General features: G+C 28.7%; 1 protein-coding gene across 3 annotated transcripts in view; it reads left to right on the top strand.

Annotated features, from left to right (window-relative positions):
- The first annotated feature begins 5,156 nt into the window (after positions 1 to 5,156).
- The window catches only part of LOC124424663 (CYFIP-related Rac1 interactor B), a 27,896-nt gene continuing 16,183 nt past the window's right edge, over positions 5,157 to 16,869 (top strand). The window contains exons 1-2 of one of the 3 annotated variants that reach the window (XM_046964040.1): positions 5,157 to 5,247; positions 5,898 to 5,977. The gene's annotated coding sequence lies outside the window, so the exon portion shown is untranslated. The other 2 variants (XM_046964039.1, XM_046964037.1) reach the window with 2 other exon arrangements.

Genomic DNA, 16,869 nt, shown 5'->3' with positions numbered 1-16,869 from the left:
TAATTTGGCGCCAATTGACCACGTGTATACGAAAGATATGAATACATAATAACAATTCAATTTTTAATTTAAAGAACAAAAAACGTTTGAAAATGATTAATATTGATTATTTCAATGAATAAATAATACAATGTAAGTAATACTTAATCCTAAAAGTCGATATATTTTTGGAAGACGTATAATGTTAAATAATACAAGAAATAATAGTACTTGAATAAAATATAATGATGTTGATGCCTCAAAGTTTCGTAATCGATTGATTTATTAGAGCTATCGAGTTTGTTATTGTTTACATTTTTAAAATTTCATATTTCGAGCGTACCATAAATATAACATATGTATAAATAAATTTATCATTCAACTCGAATTTTAAGGTTATGGGTCAACGGCCAATGTACATTATATACATATGTTCGTACATAAAGTACACGATATATATATATGTACATATATATAAGTTGAACGTGCATGCTGTTTGTCGTTCATCGAGTCATTGTATCCGGCATAGGCTAATCGTTATTACATATGCACGCTACATTAAGGCAGGTCGCTGATGCATATCGAGGAAGGGCTCTACAGAAAAAAAAAAGAGAGAGAAAAGAGATATATATATATATATATATATATATATATATATATATATATATATCTAATGAAATTCGTCTTTTCATTCTCTTTCTCTCTCACTTTTTTTCTCTTTTTACATAAAGAAGTATTCAAAATGAATTCTTTTTGTAAAATTGGAATTTTTATGATTATCGCTCTGAGGCATATCTGAGAATCAGCATTTTCTAATCTCTTTCGTTTCTTCCTCTTTCTGTCTCTCTCTCTCTCTCTCTTTCTTTTTTTCTCTCATTCTTTTCTTCTTATTTTTTTTTTCATCGTTCACTGCTCATTCACGATTCACGTGCATCTTGCTAACTTCCGTTCGTACATTTGAATGCAGTCTAAATCGATTACCGTGGCCATTGTCGTTGGAATTCATTGTCGTACGAAACGAATCAAAAGCGTAGAACAATAACGTAAACGTTTACGCGGACTAATTAGTTCTACTTATTAAAAAAGAGCAAACCTTAGGTAAACTATATATATATATATATGTATATGTATGTGTGTATGTGTGTATGTACATTCATAGAAAAATATTTCTTATAAAATATTTCATAGTGAATCTGAATATTATGTTTCATACGTACATATATTTTTTTTTCCTTTTCTTTCTCTTTCTCTTTCTCTCTCTCTCTTTTTATTTTTTTTTTTTCCACTTTAATGAGAATTTCACATGCGTGTAAAGTTATTTTTTTTTGCTCATTAAGAAAAGTTACGTTTAATATTTAATAACAGTAGAATACGAATCATCAGTGTATAAATCAGAAAGAAATTCCAATTATATTGAAGAAGGAAAGAAAAAGAGGTGGGAAAGGAGAAAGAAAGAAAAAGAAAAAGAAAAAGAAAAAGAAAAAGAAAAAGAAAAAGAAATAAAGACGTGTATCGTAATTCATTCGAGAATAGAAAGCAAATAATTTATTAGAGTATAATTTCCGTCTAATATAATGAATAATATCTCATTGAATAATATCTAATTATCGCTTTTTTCCGATCTCGTTTCTCTTGATAAGAATTTCTAATTCGAAAAATAATCCCTCGTTTATTTCGTAGAAATACACATATATGTATATTTAATATGAATCATTCACGTATTTCTAACAAATGCGAATGGAATGATCATTATCGCCTGATCGAACATTTTCTTTTCTTTTCTTTCTCTCTTCATTTTTTTTTTCTTCTTCTTCTTTCTGCAAATGTTCTTGTTCATTCGATCTCACACGAGTCATGATGCATGATAATACGTTGCTGCTCAACTAAACTGACTGACTGACTGACTGGCAAGTCGAAGAGCGATTAAAAACGGATAAAGCTCTTTGTGCAGGGAGAAGATATTTATACACGTAGATATATATCTTTACATATATACGTATGTATGTACATAGAGTAAAGAGAATAAATGAGAGAGACAGACAGACAGAGAGAGAGAGAGAGAGAGAGAGAGAGAGAGAGAGAGAACTGTTTTCTTTGATAACGATACGGATATCCTCATTCCATTCAAAATGAACGAATATATATCAATACGATCGATCGTATTTCCTTTTCATTTTAATGAACTCATACATATATGATAGATATTTTCAAATATCGCTAAGTCACCTTTTATCCATGAATGAACCCATTCGTACAATTATTTATACGCATTAATAACAACAATTGAATTTACCATTACGAAACTCATGTATTACAACGTAATAAAGATAACGATCTATGATATATAAATTGATGTAATTTTATTAATCTAAACAATGTTGAAATTGATCGTATTCATCGATCATCGAATAATAATCATCTGTTAAAGTACCTTCATCGGATACGTGTAACATCATATTTATTATACACCTCTAGTTTAAATTACTAGGTATAATACACAAAGAGAAGAATAAATCATTCTCACTTAGGACAGGTGAATCATACGGTATTTATCTTCTCTCTCTCTCTCTCTCTCTCTCTCTCTTTCTTTCTTACTATAAAAGTGATCGTGACTGGCGTAAATTATCAATCGAATACATATATGTATACGTATATTTATATTTCTTTCTTTCTTTCTTTTTTTTTTTTTTTTTTTTTAAACAAAGATACTAAGTGATATTAAAAAAAAGAAATAAAAAATATTTTCATTTTTCACAATTCTCGCTTGTCCATTTAATTGATAATACGAAATTGAAATATCTTTAATTATAATTAAATATTTTTATTTATTATCATCTTCCAATAAACAAAGGCATATACATATATATATATATATATTTAAAGTCCAATAAGCTTCAGATAATGCTCGTTTTTAATAATAATAATAACAATAATAATAATAATAATAATAATAATAATAATAACAATAAAAAAAAATATATATATATATCCGAACTCAGTTGTTGACAAAGGAACAGTTCAAACGTAATAATGGTTCTGCAATGCCTGATTTCGACTTAATCAAATTTTATGAAGCACTCGTAATCGAAGAGCATGTGACATGTGTCGTCCCCCATCTGCTGCGGAATACGTAATAAAAGAGTTTGATTCAAGAATCTATTTATAAATACTTGATAAATATTAAGTTTTAATTTGTCTTCCATATATTTTATAGAATTTTTTAATGCAGTCATTGTTGTTTTGAAATTTCATCTTTTAACAATCGATGATCTATTAAAAATAATTAAAGTTTGAGTATAATAATTTTTCTAAATTAACGTTATTAAATCTATTCTTTCCGTCAGAAAAATATAGCATCTTAATTATTTGTGTAGGAATTTTAATTGGTTTAAATTTTGTTAATTAATAAGTTGTACAATCTTTCTTACCATCTTAGTTATATAATTTGATATAGTCTTTAACGTAGTTGTTAAAAGATAAGATATATCATTTTTTTTTTTTGTAACGACTATTGTATAATTTTATTTATTGTAATTTATATTGATATTTGTGAAGTAATTATATTTTATGATAATTAAATAAGTGCATTATTTATCATAGTATTGATGATCTCAGAAATGTGTTTGTATGATTTTCTATTTCACAGCTTTCTGTTACAAATTAAGATGATATTTAATGATTTAAATGATATATTTATTATTTGCAGCGTTAAAGTATTGATTACCATTATTTTTGAAAGTAGCACAGAATTGGAACTTGTTAAGTATGCTAATTAATCTCTTATCATATAGTATGAATTATTTTTAGTTTTATGAGATCTAATGTCTATCATCATTATACATAATTTTAATTGTTATAAAACTATTCTCTTTGTACTGGAATTAATCCAAATAGAATTGTTTCTTACTTCTAATGTTTGTGACTGAATATTAATAATTTGATTTTCTAAGTGCATATATTTCTTAAAGTTAAACTATTTGCTAAACTTGAATTCTACAATTTCTTTATTAGAAAAATCTTCCTGAATTTGCCATTTCTATATAGTTCATACATTTGGATTTATGTATCATTGTCATCATCATTTCAAACTTAGGCTGTTAAGAAACTGAAATCTTCATCTGTAAAAGTGTCATGCAGTGACACTTGTTCTGTTTTACAATTATTATATGATGTAATTTTTATTTATATTGATGATAACACTATTACGATCATGTGATGACATACAACAAATTTCTTAATATTTATCTAAAAAGTTAATTCTAATGAAGTTACTAACTCCATAATGAAATGAATTATTTGAGAATAATTATCATCGTTTTATAAAAAGACGACAAAAACATTTTCATCATTGTCCGCTTATATGAAAAGATCTCGTATATACTGATCTAAAAGTCAGGATTGTTTGTGAACACATTTGAATTTGTAAACAATTTAAAAAAAAAAAAAAAAAATTAACATCGACATATTTCTTAATTATATTATTATTAAAATTAAATCGTCGAATAAATATTTCTTTAATAGAACTCACATTTTAATAATTCTCGTTGCATTTTTCAGGTATCAAAGGATCACGAAGAAAAAAATCATAATCATTATTTTCAAAATCAGCAGGTCACATAACTTCCGTTGTCATATTTGTATCGAGGAGAGAGAAAAATAAAATATATTAAAATAAAATAAAATAGAAGAGAAGAAAAAAGAAAAAAGTAAAAAAGGAAAAGATGAGAACGGAGATTGGATGGTAATGAGGAGGACGAGAGTGAGAGGGGATTGGAAAGGGAGTAGGTTTGAAATCGAAAAGTTCCTTTTCAGAGAGAAAGAGAGAGAGAGAGAGAGAGAGAGAGAGAGATAGGATTTCTTGCACTTTTTTTTTTTTCTTTATCGACATTAAAAGTTGTCTTTTTTCGCAAAAAAAAAGTGATTGAAAATACTGACAGACGTTTCGGAGGATCGTAAAATCTTCTGTTATTCCGTTGGATAAGAGGTTAGCGTTCGTATGACTCGCGTTGAGAGAAAGAGAAATGAGTTTTTGGTGGGAGAACGAAAGACAAGCGCTCTCGAAGTGTACGACAGGAGGAGAACGAGGAGAAAGAGGGGAGAAGAAGAGGAAGAAGTAGAAGAGGTGGGGAGAAGTGGGGTGAGGTTGGTGGGATAGGCCAGCTGACTGTCAGAAGGGGGAACGACGCGGAGCCCGATACTGTTTCAGGCAGTTTGTCTTTGACGGTTGAACGTTGTGCTATTGAGAGTTACGACGATTCGTCGTTTGAGGTTAGATTTTGAAAAAGCGCGCCAAAATTTTTCTTTTCTTTTTCTCCTTCCTCTTTTCTCTCTCTCTCTCTCTCTCTCTCTCTCTCTCTCTCTCTTTCTCCCTTTTTTATTCCTCGAATTTAAATTATCGATCAATCAATATTAGGTCAAAGTGTATTCTCGAGTATAATCAATTTTAGGTTATATATATATATATATATATATAAAATTTTTTTTCCTGTACTTTTTCACATTGAATCTCGATGAAACGAAATTCGAAGTATTAAAAGTTTATTGTACGGTCATATGTATTTATATATATATATATATATATATATATATGTATATGTACATATAAATATACGCGCGCGCGCACTCACATATACATACACACATACACGGGATCATTTTTCTGAGGATTCATTGCAAGATAAAGTTTGTCGGTGTTAGTTTCTTTTTTTTTTCATTTTTCCGTTCTTTTCTTTTTTTTTTTTTTTTGAGTTTGATCTACACCGTTATATAGGATCTTGATTTTTCTCTTCTAGTTCAAAGGATTTCTTATACTTTCTCACTATTTCTCTCTCTCTCTCTCTCCCTCTCTCTCTCTTTCTCTTTTTCTCTCTTTTGAAAAGTGATTTCAAACGATTCATCGCGAAAAGATTTGTCAAAAGGATTTAGAAAGTTTCTTCGAACTCGACGTCTCTTCAGCTGTTCGTGAATCATGCCACGGGACTTCTTGATTCGTTGGGAGGTAAATAAACACGTATCCTGTATGTACGTATATAGTATTGGAATCTCTCCTTGGGTGTATTTTCCTTTGAATATTTTAATTATCGATCTCCGAGAATATCAGAGTATACGATCTCGTGATCTGGGATGTTATTATGTAAAAGAACTTTCTTATAATTACGTTTATTTCCTTTATTTATTTATTTTATCTCTTTTTTCTTTTTCTTTTCTTTTCTTTTCTTTTGTTTTTTTTTCTTTTTTGCTTCTTACCTTTTCTTTTTCCTTCAACAACATATCAATAGTTCCTTTCGTTCGTACGTGTCGCGTGTTATTTTCGAAATAAACAGAATTAGATAAACAAATTTAAATTGAAACAAAAAAAGAAATGAATAAATAAATAAATAAATAAATAAATAAATAAATAAAAGAAAAACAAATATCCCTCCGCAGGAATAATTATGTATGATCTATTTTTAAATAAGGATCGTCCTAAAATCGATGTCGACGCCATTGCATATCCTGTATTTTACGATGGTCAGTCAAGATATCGTTTCGTAAATATTTATCACACTATTATATTATCGTCGCGAGATAGTAATTGTAATAATATCAGAAAGAATTATCTTTATTATACAACGACTGTCTATTATAAAAAGTAATAGGCAGTCGTTGTGAGAGAAAAATAAAAAAAAAAAAAAGAAGGAATTATTTCATAGTGCAAATTTTTTTTATTTTTCCTCTTTCTTTCTCTCTCTCTCTCTCTCTCTCTCTCTCTCTCTCTCTCTCTAGAACAGAGAGAACGAGTTGATAATGATTTTCTAAAGAAATGGAAAGAATAGCTTCTTTAATTAATTTTTTTCTTTGCTTGAAAGAAAAAGAAAAAAAAAAAAAGAAAAGAGAAAAAATGAAAAAAAAAGAAGAAAAAAAGAATGAGTGAGGAGTTCTTACTTGATGATAAGAATCACTCGTTTAGAACACTTTTCACGTATTTCAAACGCGTGCGCGCGAGAGAGACTAAGAGAGAGAGAGAGAGAGAGAGAGAGAGAGACAAACAGAGATAGAAAGAGAGAGAGAGAGAGAGAGAGAGAGAAAGAGAGAGAGAGAGAGAGAGATTGTTATCACGATCTCCGCGAAGTAATCGAGCGTTTTCTTGGAAAAAAAAAAGGAAAAAAAATATTGAAGAGATAGAGAGAGAGAGAGAGAGAGAGAGAGAGATTACATGGTAAAAGATCGCATTAGCGTGCTAGTTCCGCAAGGTGAGCGTCCCCCTGCGGAAATAAAGAATCGTTCTTTCGTTTCGTTTCGTATAAAAGAATACGCGGAATCTATTCGTGTCGTTGCACTTGCAACAGCTTTTATTATACTGATATAAATCATCAGATCAATTTGCGTTAGAATTTCTCTTGGATATTATTATCTTAGTTTCGTTAAAAAAGAGAGAGAGAGAGAGAGAGAGAGAGAGAGAGAGAGAGAGAGAGAAAGAGAGAAAGAAAGAGATACTTACATACGTCTACTTGATTCTTTTGACATATTTTTAATCACGAAAATAAACTATCTCCCTTATCTCGATCTCCACCCTCGCTCCAAAGTATACTTACGAAAGAATAAAAAAAAAAAAAAAAAAAAAAAGAAAGAAAAGTTAAACTAAAAGGATAAGAAATGAGAGAACATTATTTGATGTAAAGAAAATTTTACATCAATTTTCTTTTCCTTTTCTTTATTGTTTTTTTTTTATTTGTTTTCCTTATTTAAATCATTAAACTATTTCCACATCGATACGTTGTATTTCAATTTTATTCTCGAATTCACTTTTTTTTTTTTTTTTTTTTTTTTAATGATAATTCAATGTGAATATTTATTTATTGTTATTCGAAATTTCTAAAAATTCGAACGAAACTTTTCACCTGTATTCGATCTTATATATTCCTTCGAATGTATTTGAATTAATAAAGAAACAAAAAAATCTATAAATTTTATTCCATCTTTCTCTCTCTCTCTCTCTCTCTTCTCTCTTTCTCTTATCATATCACTCGTCTCTAATCTGTCGCCATGATTTAAACGTACGAATTTATTATTTGACGTACGAGAGTACCGTTCGATCCACTTTAAACGTTCGCATTATACTCATAGGTACTCATAGTACTTATACGAATAATCGATTTGAAAGAAGATGAGAGATTGTACGACAGATGTTGACAATCACTATCAGACTTGACAGATTCTTTTTTATATTTTTTATTATTCTCTCTCTCTCTCTCTCTCTCTCTCTCTCTCTCTCTCTCTCTCTCTCTCTCTTTTTCTTTTCATTTCTATTTTTTTTCTTCTTCATATTCCTATCTCTATCTCTAGCATAGGAAACTGTGAAATTCGACGAGCAAATCGAAAAATTTTCCTCCACCGGTTGCTCTCAATTTTAAATTCCTTTTTGAAAGCGTTTTATATTCGGTACGTTAGTAGAATTTAAATCTCGTGTCAATTTTCCTGTTAACCGATTAACTTCGTGTCCTGGAAGCGTAAGTGACCGCGGAAAATATGACCGCGATGATAACAATCGTATATCCTTTTTTTCTTTCTTTTTTCCTATCTGTCTATTTCACGGTTTCTTTCTAACCGTGAAATTCTATTAGAATTTCTGTTTATACGATTTCTTTTTCTTTTTTTTTCTTTTTTGTTTTTTTGTTCTGTTTACCATTTAATCGAATTATTTTGAATTTATTTGTATTGATAACGATTAATTACATAATAAAGATAAGACGTATCCGAAAAGTATTCGGATACATCAAGATACGTTTCTAAACATTATCTAATAATGACAGATTGTGAAAAGAGACGTTTCGTAAAATTATTTTTCTTTTCTTTTTCTTTCTTTCTTTTTTTCTTTTTTTTTTTACCTACTATTTGTAATAGGACTTTTTTTTTTTATGATCACTTTAACGATCATATTTCCTATTTCATTTCTTTCTTTCTGTTTATTCCATCTCTAATCATCACGCTTTTCTAATTGTAACATTTAATTAGATTTCTATTCGTAGTATCATTTCTAATCAAATTATTTCGAATTATTTCTATTATTTATTTGAATTATTTATATAATAATAATAATAATAATAATAATAATAATAATAATAATAATAATAATAATAATAATAATAATAATAATAACTACGTACAATAAAATGAACGAAAAAGTAATAAGATATAACATCAAGATTTATTTTAAAACATTTTTTACAAAAAGAATGAAATAATTAATTTCGTACATGTTAAATGTAATTATAAAATTATCTTGTAAGTAATATTTAACGCGTTATAAATATCTTTTAAAGAAGTGAAAAAAAATCATTCTATTAAAAGTTCGACAGTTTCATTCGGAGTCGAAATAGCCGGGAGTTTACTCGATTAATCGATAGTTCGATATCCGCTCTCTAAGGAAAAAGAAAATCTTTTCTGGCTTTTCTACGAGTCACGTGTAAGATAACTTTAGTAAAGTAAAGTATTTATTATAAGGTGTATTAGATGCTCAAGTTAAAAGAGGAGTGTCTCATTCTTTATGGAGGATACATTTTTAAAAAATCATACTCCTTATCAACAATAATATATATACATATATATATATATATATATATATATATATATATATATATATATATATATAAAATAAGTAATCTTTTATTTTCTTTTCATTCATTTTTACTTTCTTTTTTATTCTTTTATTAGACATTTTTATTTTCTTTTCATTCATTTTCATTTCTTTTTTTTTTTTTTTTCATATATATATATATATCTATATATATATATTTTTTTCATATTCATATATATGTAAATAGTCTGACATTTTTATTTCCAATGAAATAAAAAAAAGAAAAAAAAAAGGAAAAAAAAAGAGAGAGAGAAAAAAAATGTCTCTCATAATGATATACATATATCGTTAAGAGCAACTTGTAAATGTGATCTGAATATAGAAATCTCTTTCATAGATATTCGTATATATTATTCAATGTTTTATAATTATTAAAGCAAAATTATCTTGTAATAAGGGTACGCTTCGTCTCTCTATTCGTGGGTTATGTTAGCGATTAACAAGTAGGTCATTCTATGTTCGAGCCGTACCAACCGAATTCCATCGAATTTGGAATTCGATTGCGTGAGTTCCATGCAATGCGATAGTAAAGATATTCTATGGAAGAGGAACGTTCTCATAGAATCACGCGAGAGAGGGAAAAAGAGAGTTTGCTCTCTCTCTCTCTCTCTCTCTCTCTCTTTCTCTCTCTCTCTTACCCGTTATGTTACATAAATATAAATATAAATATATATATATATATATACAAATACAAATATTTCTATGTGGTAATAAATTAATAACCATAAACTTTACCTTTCGAGATTTTTAATGCGATCTATAAAATATATATATGTACGTACATATATTTTTCTTTTTATTTATTTATTTATTTCTTTTTTCTTTTTTTTTTTTTTTTTCATTTTCTTTTCTTTTTACTTCCTTCGATTGCTTGACGCCATAGAAAATTGTTATTGCTATAAACATTGTTATTGTTATCGAGGAAGTAATCGAAAGTGAGCAAAAAAAAAAAAGAAAAGAAATACATTCTTCTTCAATTTTCATTTTTGTTCATCGTTTTCTTTTCTCTTCCTTCTTTCTTTTTTTTTTTTTCTCGTTCATTCGTTCACTCTTTCATCCTTTCTTTCTTTCCTTCTTTCCTTCTTTCCTTCTTTCTTACTTTTAAAGTTTATCCGTAGTAAAGTATAAAAATAATTTTCTTTAGGGAATTCTCTAACGATAATGCTTCCAGGAAGTTTTCCCGTAGCAAAGAAAGCCACAAGAGAGAGAGAGAGAGAGAGAGAGTATCCATTATATGTATTATACATATGTACGTATATATATATATATATGTATGTATGTATGTATGTATATAGATATTTTAGAAAGGTTTTAGGATGGTCCAAAGTTGTTCTTGGTCCACCATTCGCTACCCCTTTACTCTTCACCCCCATCCCACTATCTCACCATTGAAAAAATTTATATACGTACGTTTAAACGCGCAAGAGAAAATACGTCAACACTTATACTTTCAGGTTTTACTACGTGTAATGGCGGATTTACGTATGATTATAGAATCTTTTAAGATAAAAAATCCCATACGACAAAATATATATTTATATCGTATAATAAATTTAATTTAATATTCCTCGATAGATCGTATGTTATATTAATTTTTATATTTTCATATGAAATATATATATATATATATATATATATATATATATTTCAATGTAATTCATGGGTTCGCCATCTTGAATGAATAATTGAAATGAGAGAAAATATGTGTATATATATATATATATATATATATATATATATATATATATATATATATATATATATATACATGTACTTACGTACGTACGTATTTATGTATGTATGTATGTATGTATATCGAGAATAATTGATTTATTTTAACGGTGTCCTAAAAATTTGTAACGGGTCTATACATCGGGCCCCTTAAGTATTAAATCCGCCATTGACTATATAAATATATATATATATACATACGCACACATATATATATATATATATATATATATATATATATATATACATACGTACTTATGTAGATCAAAATAATATTTCAAATATTATCTTGTCTCATTTCGAAGTTCTTATTGTAATAATCAACTAAGGTCATGTTATCTCTCTTTCTCTCTCTCTCTCTCTTACTTTCTGTTGTATATAGAAGATAAACAGTAAAAGACCGAGATGAAGAAGAAAGTAAAGTAAGTAGTTTGAACTGAGTCGCGAATTTAGCCTAATTTAGGTGAGGACGGAGCATGGGACAATGGTTCAAGGTCGACCGGAACTTATATATTCCCTCTCTCTTTCTCTCTCTCTCTCTCTCTCTCTCTCTCTCTCTCTCTTTCTCTCTCTGATTATAAAACGCGCGCGCGCGCATTTGCGCGTCCGTGAATCAAATATAAACTCGTCATCAATTTCGTTAGCAATGTCACGTAAAGAACAAAATGCTTGGGTGGTCATCGTTCCATCTTCAATTTTGTTTTTATCGACGTATGTATTTATGTATGTATGTATATATATATATCTATGTATGTATGTATGTATATATGTATGTAATGTTAGGTTTTTATACGACACAATTTATGGAATCACAACTTTAAGAGGTATATAGGAAATTAAGTTTGCAAGGACTTGCGTGCATCATGATCATCGAGTACACTTAGTAGATCTATTTTGTAGAACGACGATTTAACCTAATCGAGATGTATATACGTAGGTATGTAGCTACGTATGTATATATATGTATGTATAATAGATACATACGTATCTGTATGCGGTGTGTAAATCGGTATCTCTTTTGAGAGCATGTTTGTAAAATTTTTTTTCTTTTTTTTCTTCTTTTTTTCCTCTCCTTTTTTCTTTTTTTTTTTTTTTGACGATACACGTAAAGAACGTTCTAACAAATTTATTTCCTCGTTTGATGTATTTTCTTCTTATTTTTCTTTTTTTTTTTTCTTTTTCGATATAATAGTGAACGAGCAGAAATTTACTTATAAAAAAAATTATATATATATATATATATGTATTTTATTCGAAATATTAAATATTTTATAAATGTAAAGAGACGCAATCATATTTTGAAATATGATCGAAAATAAATTCGTTCAAATAGCTCTCTCTTTCTCTCTCTCTCTCTCTTTTTATTTCTTTTGAGATATTTCGATAAAAAACTAATAGTAACTTTTGAAATTTTAAACGTCCGATTGATATTGTCCAAATATCAATGCAAATTAATTATTTCTCAAATATTTCTCCGATATCTTTTAAATATCAATATAAATTAATTATTGTGCAAATTAATCAATACAAATTAATTATTTCTCTTTTACATTCAATTATCTATTTTTTTTTTGTTTTTTTTTTGTTTTTTTTTTTTTTTTTTTTTTTTTTTTTCACAATCGTCGACGTCGATGGAAGAATGATTGAAAAATTAGGAAATTGATTGTAAATGTTTCTTAAGGAACAAAAAGAAAAAAAAAAAAAAAGAAAAGAAGAAAGAAAGAAAAAAAAAAAGAAAATTCCATCGCAGTTAACACTTTATCTTGTTAAGTAAGTACTTACTCTCTTTTTCTTCATTTGCGATAGAATATACATAAGAGTATATATATATATATATATATATGGACATGCGTATATAGGTGCATAACAAGGAGGTTCGACGAAGCGTATATAACATACGTGTGTACACGAATAGAGAAGGGGCCTTCTGCTCGGAGGTTTCCTGTCTTCGTCCGGGATATGACGATATCCCCCCTGCTTGGTCAATGGCGTAGGCAATGAGAAAAAAGTTCAACTTTTATTACAATGATGCCTTATCGATGATCCGAACTTCTTCCAACGCTTTTTCTTTTTTTATGGTCTTTTTTTCTCTCACTTTCACTTTCTCTCTCTCTCTCTCTCTCTCTCTCTCTCTCTCTCTTTGTTTTTGTTTTTTTTTTATCTGACACCTTATAATTAACTCGACATTTAAAAGCCAAAAAGAGAGAGAGAGAAATATATATATATATATATAAATTAATGGCTACTTCAGGAACGTGACGAATCCTTACGTTCAATTAATTACCACATTAAAGAAAATGATAATAACATGATCGCGTAAGTATGATTATTTTTATCGTTATCTCGTTTAATTAAGGAATTAATGAGTTCGACGTAGTCGCTATGATATAGTTTTTTTTTTATTTTTTTATTTTTTTTTTTTACTTTGTTACAATAGTTATGCAATAGAGAGGGTTACATTGTGATTATCTTTCAAATGAACGGGGTAACTGTGTGCTGTGAGAAAGAAAGAAAGATAGAAAGAAAGGAAGAAAAAGAAGGAAGAAAAGTAAGCAAGAGAGAGAGAGAGAGAGAGAGAGAAATTTTTTTCATCCAACGTAAAAGAAATGGTGTAACTCGAGAGTTTAATGTGTCTCTAAGAGTTTCGCGTTGAAAGGAGAAAAGCTCGTTAAATCGATCGGTTGAGAAATGTCGAGGAAAGCAACCAACCATCACCGAATTTTTCCTGTGAAGGTCTCCTCTCTCTTTCTCTATCTCTCTTGTATATATATATATATATATATATATATATATATATATATAACTCAATATGTTCATAGAAAGATTTAGTATGGGTTATACGTGAATGAGTTCGTTCGATGAGAAAATGGAGTAACCTCCATTTTCCTCTTTCCTATTTTTTTTCTTTTATTTTTTTCCTTTTCTTTTTTTCATTTCTCTTCTTTTCTTTTTCCCATCCCTTTCTGCGTATATATATATATATATATAGAATATATATATATATATATATTCTTTGGTTTCTTTATCGACGACGAAGAGCTTATCACGAAAATCGAAGGAGTAACGAGTAGTTCTTATCTTGAGAAGAACGTTTCTCTCCTTTTCATGATTTCCTCTCTCTCTCTCTCTCTCTCTCTCTCTCTCTCTTTCTCTCTCTCTCTTTCTTTCATTCTTTTCCCCTTTCTTTTTATCTCTATCGCTATCTACATCTCCTTCTCATTTTTTTTTTCTTTCTTTTTTTTCTTACGACAAAGCACTAACTAAAGGAACAGCCCTTCTCGAAGTTATTTCTTCTTCGTTGAAAACTAGGCTACGATCTCTAGATTCTCGATTTCCAATTGTTATTTTCAAAACGTTTTCGATCCGAAGAATAAAAAGCAACTTTTATGAAGAGAGAAAGAGAGAGAGATAAAAAGATAGGGAGCTATGAAATAGTTTGTTATTTGGATATTTTGTAAAATTAAAAATCGATGAATTTGGTTTCTCCCATGTCTCTCTCTCTCTCTCTCTCTCTCTCTCTCTCTATTTCTTTCTCTTTCTGTTTCTTTTTTTCTTTTAATCCCTTGTTTTTTTCTTTTCTTTTCTTTTTTTTTTTTTTTTTTTTTATTAATCATGAAAATTCTCACGCACGTATTAATACGACGATTCTTATGAAAATATTACAACATCCTCGTTAAAACTTAACAATAATTCCACGTGATTTATGAATAACATCGTATCATAATGTGATAGACAACTTTGATCGTATTATGTGTGATATATGAATAAGACATTTTTTTTTGTTTTTTTTTTTTTTTTAATAATAATCGATAAGACTTCAAGTTTTTATGAATTAATATTAATATTCGGTGTTATTCAAATCTTAATATCGTATTCCATTTATTAGTTATATATGAATATATGAATATATGAATATAATTTTTTATTTTTTATTAATTTATTTTTCTTTTTCTATTCATTTTTCTTTCTTTTTTCTTTTTTTTTTCTTTTTTTTTTTTTCTTCTTTTTAATACGCTATCAATGAAGTGCAACGTAAAACCAGTTATTCGATCGGTGAACGTTCATAGAGAAATATTACAGCTCTTTCATTTATAATATTATATCAGATCGATTAACGATAAGATATGTTATAAATTTGTATCGAACAAAGTATCATTACATTACATAGTATATATTTAAAAAGTATTATTGAAATGTATGTTTGAAATTTCGAACGAAGATACGATTAACGACGAGTTAGGTCGCTTTCGCGAATGAAACGTGACTTTGACGATTTCCTTCCTCTCTCTCTCTCTCTCTCTCTCTCTCTCTCTCTCTCTCTCTCTTTTACTCTCTTTCCGTTTCTATATATCCGTGTTAATTAATTTGCCCGGTTGTTAAAGAGGACAGGGCCATAGGAGGAAAAGAACCGACACGTTTAAATCGTCCAACAAAGGAGCGCGAGTTAGCGCGTGCTGTTCGAACGAACGAACGAACGAACGAATGAACGAGCTCACGAAGGACGGAACAGAACAGAACAGAACAGAACGGAACGGAACGGAACATAACAGAACATAACAGAATAGAGAACAGAACATAGAACGGGTTACGTGCTTCGCTGACATTTAAGTCTCATATATGCTCGCCTTATTAAGCACGCACGTTGCGCCTGCCTGTGTGCGATTTGCGAGGCGTTGACGAGAGGTACTTGTATTTTTTAAAGTGATACGGCGAGACATTTTACATACATATATGTACATAGATATCTACCTTTACTTATACAACCAATATATATATATATATATACATATATGGTGTATAATGTAATACACATTGAAGAATTTATTTGATTATCACAACAGCGTGTCTATGAATATATATATTTATATGCGATGTGTATGTATCTATATATGTATGTACGTATAGATCTATAATTATTTGCTTATCGTGTGTACGCATATATATATATATATATATATATATATATATATAAATATAGTTATTTGCTTATCTCAGGCACGTGTATCCGTACGTATATACTTGTGCAGTATATATTTGTGCAGACACGTACATACATGTGTATTTTGTTGTATAGATATATCTTGAATAATACCACGCGTAGAATCATCGCTAACGATGGTGTCTCGTCAAAAAGAGGAAGGTAAAACAGAGGAGGGAGCAGGTGTTGCATATCGTAAAAAAATTTCATCCTTCTTCTGTGCTTACCATACTTTCAACGTTTCTTCATCAGGAAAAACACGTTGATGGGAATATGTCAGGTCTCTGTACTATGGTACCTTTGGATTTGTCACCTTTGGAAAGAAAACTAAGTCAAAAACTATTGTAGAGATATATTTTCTTTCTTTTTCTTCTCTCTCTCTCTCTCTCTCTCTCTATCTTTTTTCTTTTCTTTTCCCTTTTTCTTTTTTTTTCGTAAAATCATGAAAAATGTGTTTTCTCACTTTTAACTTGAAAGTTTTTCGTGTCATTGCTAACAAACAAATTTTTTCTTTTTTATTTCTCGACTTCTTTCTTTCTTTATTTATTTATTTGTTTATTGCCGT

This window comes from Vespa crabro, chromosome 6 (assembly GCF_910589235.1).
Source record: "Vespa crabro chromosome 6, iyVesCrab1.2, whole genome shotgun sequence".
NCBI classification, from domain to species: Eukaryota; Metazoa; Arthropoda; class Insecta; order Hymenoptera; family Vespidae; genus Vespa; species Vespa crabro.
The sequence above is the reverse complement of the archived record's forward strand: the minus strand, read 5'-3'. Positions and strand labels throughout refer to the sequence as shown.